At 31.2% G+C, this 7,049-nt stretch overlaps 1 long non-coding RNA gene across 1 annotated transcript; it reads left to right on the top strand.

Moving 5' to 3' along the window:
• The first annotated feature begins 3,823 nt into the window (after positions 1-3,823).
• Positions 3,824-5,437, top strand: LOC142605356 (uncharacterized). The gene is made up of 2 exons (XR_012839016.1): positions 3,824-4,086; positions 5,064-5,437. It is a non-coding gene; the product is annotated as an uncharacterized LOC142605356 (long non-coding RNA).
• The last annotated feature ends 1,612 nt before the right edge of the window (positions 5,438-7,049 follow it).

The following is a 7,049-nucleotide window of genomic DNA, read 5'->3' as shown; positions in this document are numbered from 1 at the left end:
AAAATTTTATTTATTAATAAAATTTTAATCCGCCTTATATTTTTCTTTTCCACAATCTCCCTACTAAAATGTTTGGATAATCAAATTTAATGGTTACTAAAATATACTCAGAATTATCTATATCACTCCTAGCTAACTTGCACTATCAAATGAAAAAAAAAAAAAAAGGAATAATATAAAAAAAAATCAAGAATATAATGCAACATAAAAAATGAAAAAAATTCTAAAATGAAAGAAAGAAAATAATCAAACAAAACGGTATATGCCTTCAGTGGTAAAATGTAAACAAAATGATTTCGAAAATTTGTTTGTGCCCTCTACTAAGTCCACAATCGAAAGGTAGTTTCTTAATAAGACGAATAAATGGTAAAAAAAAAAAAAGTCAGCTACTTACAATACATAATATTTACTTGAAAAAAAAGTACATCTCTCATTAATCCAAAGCCAGGGCAGTCAATTGTTCTCCCATCTTTCTAATGTCCTCATGTTCTTTGCACATGTACATAACATCTGCAAGAAAAAAAAATTGGTACTATGTCACACTAGGCAAGGAGGTGTGCTACACTTAGTACAGCTTTCTTTTTCTTCATTTCTTTTTTTTTTTTTTTTTTTTAACCTGTCAGACCTCAAAATCCATGCTTATTAGACTTTTTGTTTTGTTTTTGTTTTTTTTTTTTTCCCAATTCCTTCAATTCGGGCACAGTTTCTTAACCACCCAACTTTGCAGAAAGTTGACCCCATCATGCCTAAAATCTACCACTTCCAGTAATGCTTATCACAACGGAGCGTTCAAAATTTTAAAAAATACTGAGTACTGAAAAATCTGTAGATAGTAGCGTTCAATTGACTGAAATATAAATCTAAATTTTTCTTCGTTGCATCATTAAAACTATTAAATAATTAAATAACTTCACTATTGGTTAAAATATCCACATAAAAAAAAAATACTCTAATTTCAAATAAGCTTAGATTTGACAAGAGAGAGATTCTTAGGCTCTTACCTCAATTGTGCAGTCAAACCTTCTTTACTTTAGTATTTTGGATAGTCTCCATTCTCAAAATATCTGTCAGTATTCGCTGACTTAAATTAGATTATATATAACTAGGGTTTCCAACCTTATTTTCTAAAAACCCCCTTAGTAATATTAATTATAGAAATTGACCCCATAACAAATTTACTTAAATACCCCTCCTTTTAATTCCTTTTTTTTTTTTTTTCTTTTTCCGGCTATTACAGAAATATTATTCATATCATTCATATCAAAGAAATGTTCAAATAGTTCCGTGGAGCTACCACCAAAGCAGAAGGTCATTACTAGCAAGTCAAACTTTTCTCTATTCAATTGTAAAAATAGAAAACAAAGTATTGAAATATTTCTGCGTCAATTCTATCTTATTATTTTCTTCAAAGATGGATACCCAATATCCAAATTTCACTTTTAAACTCTTCAAGCTGTGGCAAGTTTTCAAATTTTTAATCTAACCTAATTTTATTTCAGAATAAAAGATATACTACAGCTTTATTTAATTCAATTTTGGTGTTTATACCAATGAATGTAAATCTTGAAGGGCCCAAAAGTGGCCAGTGGCTAGCCATGTATGATGAGTAGGGATAACTGGCACCAGTTAGGTTTGAATTTTTTGGACCGTTTTTAAAATATAGCCCACTAATGAAACAACTGGAAATTGGGTTAAGCTGCTATGTTAAACATGAAAGGGGACCAATCTTTAGATCATTCTCATTGGATACTATGAAACCCACATATGCAAATACATGATATTGTTCACAAAAAAAAAAAAAAAAAAAAAAGCACAAAAACACCCAAATGAGGCATTTTTCATAAATTTTTACAGCTTGCTAAAGTGGTTATATAAATATTTTTAATATTTTTTTATTCTCTTTATGTTCTATCCTAAAAAATGAAAAAAAGTCTTTCCTCTCTCTCCTATAGTAGCATTAAAGTAAGATTATTGTAATATGATGCATTGTAAAATAAAGAATATGATGTATTATGTGTTAAAAAAGTGGTTATATAAAATAGATAAATTGACTTTTGGTGAGGTAAAATGTTTATGTTTGCGTTTGTTTGTTTGTTTGTTTGTTTGTTTGTTTTTTTTTTTTTTTTTTTTGCATAAGTGGATAAAAATGGCCGTAGACATTTGAATATAGAAAAGAATTTAACACTCCATTTGTTTTGAAGACAAATATTTTCCTGAAAATGTTTTCCCATTTCCCTTGTGTTTTCTCTCTCATTCTCTCATTGCTTTTGCATTTCCTACATTTCTTTATTTACTCCATAGTTTCAGCAACAATAATAAATTTTAGGGATCAAATAAAGAGTTTCATCATTTATTTAAGGGTCTAGTTAATAAATATCCTTAAGGTATTTGTTGATGGGTCATTTTAGAAAAAAATTTGATATCACTTTCATGGGAAATGAATATATCTATCAAAAAATTATTCAGTTGCTTTTTTCTTTTCCCCATAAAAAAAACTTCTAAAAATATTTTCTAAACTAATATCTGTAAGGCATCAGTTAAATTTTTCCCTTTATTTAATTAAGTGGTACATTGATTCCTCTATCTTCACGAGAAAGAAACATAGTTAGAGAAAAATGTTTTGAATTCCTAACAAGGAAATATCTTTTTGCAACAAATTGTTACAGTTTGAAATGAAAGCAGTTAAAATGTGCCTAATATATACATTTAGGAAGAAGATTTAAAAAAAAAATTCCTAGATTACATAAAAGGAGAGAATTCTTTCTCCTCTTAAATCCTTTACTATCCACTTGAAACCTTTTCTATCCACTATTGATGGTTGTTTGGAATTGAACCTAAGCATGTAGATTTGAAAAAAAAAAAAAAAAGAAAAAAAAAAAAAGCTCACTTTAGCAGTAACACCGGACCAAGACTGTGTTTCAAGAATTATGTCTTCTCTTAATTTTCTTATTTAAAATAAGTAATCTGCATGTGTATAACCATTTTTTTGATCATATGTTTATTTATTAGTTGTCTCTACAATAATACCATCCTTTATTATGTAGCTTTGAAGGGCAGGTCCTATGATGCGGAGTCATGGTTTGATACTTTGGTATGGACAGGTGGTTGGTTCAAAATTTGCAATTATTTTTTTTATTGGTGGAATCATGACATTGTAGCAATTGTAGTTGTGGGTGCCACAGAGCATAATCGCCAGATGCAAAACGTGGAGGGATTTATGGCTGAGTTTGGCTACGGATGAAAAAAGAAGCGTCTGCGTTCAGCGTTTTTTTTTTTTTCCTTCTGCTTCACGCGTTTCACAGGAGAAGTGGCTACTGTTCATGCTACTGTGCATGAACAGTAGCCGATTTTGTTGACTTTCAGCAAATTTGTGGGTCCCGTGTACTGTTCACAGGACCCACAAACTTCACTTTTCAGATTTTTTAAAATTAAAAATGGGACCCACGGTACTATTCACACATTTAAAAATTATTTTAGTACAGTATTTTCAGTTTTCAGTTTTCAATTTTCAGCAATAAGCTCTATCCAAACGGACCCATATGTACCAAACAATCCTTTTGAATTGGAAAAATTCTTAGGTGGCCTGGGACTACAAGGTTGGCATGCTGGCCTTGTAGTCCCAACCAATAAACATAAGACACCTCATTGAAAATTGATGAGGTAAGCTTATCTGCCATGTCATAACACTCCATAACGGAATTCTGAGACACATCCAAATTATCAAATTCAAATTTGAGATGTAAAAGGGCGGGTATTCGCATTTGAAAACTTTTCAAATTTGCTTCATGGAATATCAAAATACGTTTTCCTCTACCTCGGAATCATTTTCCCCAAATGCCAAACAAAATGTATTTCTCTCAAAATTGCCATCGTCTCCAACTACCCACTCAACAATGATGGCAACCTCGGCACTGCCCGCTCATTGCTGCATGCCTCCTTCCCATTTCCTCTCCATAATTTATGGCCTCCTTATTATGGCTGGACAGATGCTTTGATTGGCAATCCAAAAACCTATTCCTCCAACAAATGATAATAATGCTTGGTCCAAGATTTAAGCAATCACAAATCTTTCAAGCAATGAATGGGGTGAGTCTACTTTCCCTTTCTTTTGGTATGATGAATTTCTCCGATTTTCTTGGCCCTTGAAATTTCCTGACATGGGTTTCTTGATGATTTTTTTTTTTTGATAACCATGTTGATCTTTTTGATGACTATGGTTAAGTCTTTGATGGAATGTGTATCTTGAATGATATTTGTCTTGGGTTTTTAGAAATTCATGGCCAATGGATATCACAACTTATGTATATTCCTTCTATACTGTAAGTGTTTGATAAAATGCTTCAAGGAAAAACTTGGTCATCTGTAAAGAATTTGACTATAGACCTTTCATGAAACTTGTTTATTCCCTTGAGAGAAGCTCAGTTAAATCATCAAGACTCATTCTTGGACATGTTATCATGTGAACTCTTGAGCATTGTGTTTGAAATCTCATTCATTTGCTTTTGTTTTTTGGTTGCTTGCAAAATTTTGATTTTCCCACAATGCTTTCTTGGCATACATACATGGGCAATAGTGTCTAGACATATTTTCAATTGGGGACCATTTTTTTTAACTAATAAGAAAATTATTTATTACTGACATGATTTCCAACACTAGTGTAACTTTTTTTTTTTAATTCAATTTTACTTTGTACTCTAGTTAGTTGCTGAGAAATTGAGGGAAAATGAAAGAATCCAATCCTGTGGCTATTAATGAGGTGTCATTGAATACCTAGCTATTCGGATATTGGCTTTATGCCTTGAATGAAGTTCCAATTATCCTTACCATAAAAAAATCTTTAGTGTTATAATTTTATTGCCTGTTTTACTATTGAACTTTATAATTTTATTAAATAGAGTTAGATTGACAAGCCTTTATTGTTAGCTAACTTGTGTGCATTTTAATGATGGATACTTGTGTAGTTGTGTGCAATGGTGGAAACGGGATAGAGGTTACCTTGAAGTTGTTAGACAATAGATTTTAATTGATGAACATTAACATAATGATTTTGTGTTATGATTTAGACAAACTTGGAAGACGCTTGGAAAGAGGGAATCTCAATATGCCAAGGATGAAGATGAGGATGAGTAAAAGAGCAAGGATGAGGATCAGCAAATTGAACTTGAAGGAGCTGTCATTATTGGCTTTGGATGAGATGGATAAGTGATTAGTTCAAGATTGAAGGTTGGTTGGGCTTTGTCAATAGGATTTGTTAGTTGGAGATAGAAATTAATAATTTATTTCCTAAACTTTTGGAATTGTAGGATACGATTAGATTGTTTGCTAGTTAGTTGTTAGCAAGTTTATGTTTAGTTGGGTGCTTATCATCAGTTGAATTGTGCATTGTTGTGCACTGTATGCCATTTGAAGGGAAATGAATTAAAAATGTTTATTTGGAGTCTGTTTGGATACTGCTTATTTTGTTGAAATTGAAAACTTATTACTGAAAGTACTATAGATAAAGGTAAAAGTTAGTTGAAATAGTACAATGGGACCCATGAATAGTACCAAAAGGTGCAATAGGGCTCATGAATAGTAGCGAAAATAAGTTGAATAGTGAAATAATTTTCATTTATAATCTGTATCCAAACGAAGGCTTGGTGCTACTTTTTTCAATTTTGTGAAATCTGGTGTAGGAGCTGTCTCTAAAGGTACCCAAACTTGCATTGCAATGGCATTGTTGAGTGGTTGCAATTGCAGTTCATATGGATATTGATTAGCTAGGCTTTTTAAAAATCTAAAATCAATCCTTATGAAACTAATAGCCAATGCTTGTGAGACTTTCTTGGATTTTGCTTGGTTTAGGAATTAATAAATCATGAATTTTCTTTGAGCAATCTACCATAATGTCAAATACATTCTGCAAGAGGACATACATCTTGTAAACGGCAACTTGACAATATCCAAGAGCAAATATTAAAATATATACAAGTACAAAAATAAACTATAATAACTCAATTTGAAAAAAACTACCTATAAAGGAATTTATTGGCTAAATTCTAATACCAATAGACTACTAACAACTCTCTTGGATAACTAACACTCATGCTTATTGACCTTTCTAGTCATCTGTCCATTCTGTTGTTGCTGCAAGATATTTACACTATTCATATTAAAATTGATGTTGTTTATCCTTATCATTCTTAGCTAGCCTAGAGTCCCTTGTTGAATGCCAATTAGGCTTGTTTGAATCATAATAGAAGCGAGCCACTTAGTCCAGCAACTTTACTTAATAGATTGAGATGGTATAGTGCAATAGCTGCAACCATGTTGAAGCCTCCAACATCAAGTCTATCAAAATCAGAAAACAAAGAAAAGTTGAACTTCACAAAGTTAAATAACCAGGGTGGTATTATGACATCAAATGGGTTTGCAAATTAATCCATTGTGTTCCTCACAACATTAGAGAGTAAAAATTAGTCTCTAAGAAGATCTATGGAATAAAACACAATCAAAACTAAAATGACAAAGAAAAATGAAATATTGTAATTTGTTTACATGATATAGGACTCAAAAAAAAATTCATAAACTTATTTCAATTTAAGAAATAAATTATTCAATATATCAGATTTCACAATTTTTTTTTAAAATAATGTACCTTGTAAATATGGATACAAAGCCATAACAAGTTTAGACAAACCAAAACTCTATGAAGCAATTTAACAAACACTTTCTATGCCCCCCCCCCCCCCCCCCCAAAAAAAAAAAAAAACTTGTGGAAGATTGATGCTTTGCCTAAATCTAGCACTTTTGATCCCACCCACTTCCAAAAGATTTCTGATCGGATCAAATCCAACAAGACTAAAACACTTTTTTTTTCTTTTATATAGGAAGCAAAAACTAAAACTATTCCTCGTATTTAATAATCAATAAAGTTAAATTATAAATCGAATCTGATATCAGATATCATGTTTTACAAAACCTAAAAGTCCAACAAAGTGCCACTAAAGGAACACGATTAAAGCTAAACCCATTTAATATTAAACAAAAGAAACCAACAAGAACTTAAC

This window comes from Castanea sativa, chromosome 7 (assembly GCF_040712315.1).
Source record: "Castanea sativa cultivar Marrone di Chiusa Pesio chromosome 7, ASM4071231v1".
NCBI classification, from domain to species: Eukaryota; Viridiplantae; Streptophyta; class Magnoliopsida; order Fagales; family Fagaceae; genus Castanea; species Castanea sativa.
Note: the sequence above shows the minus strand (reverse complement) of the source record. Positions and strands in the feature narration are given on the sequence as shown.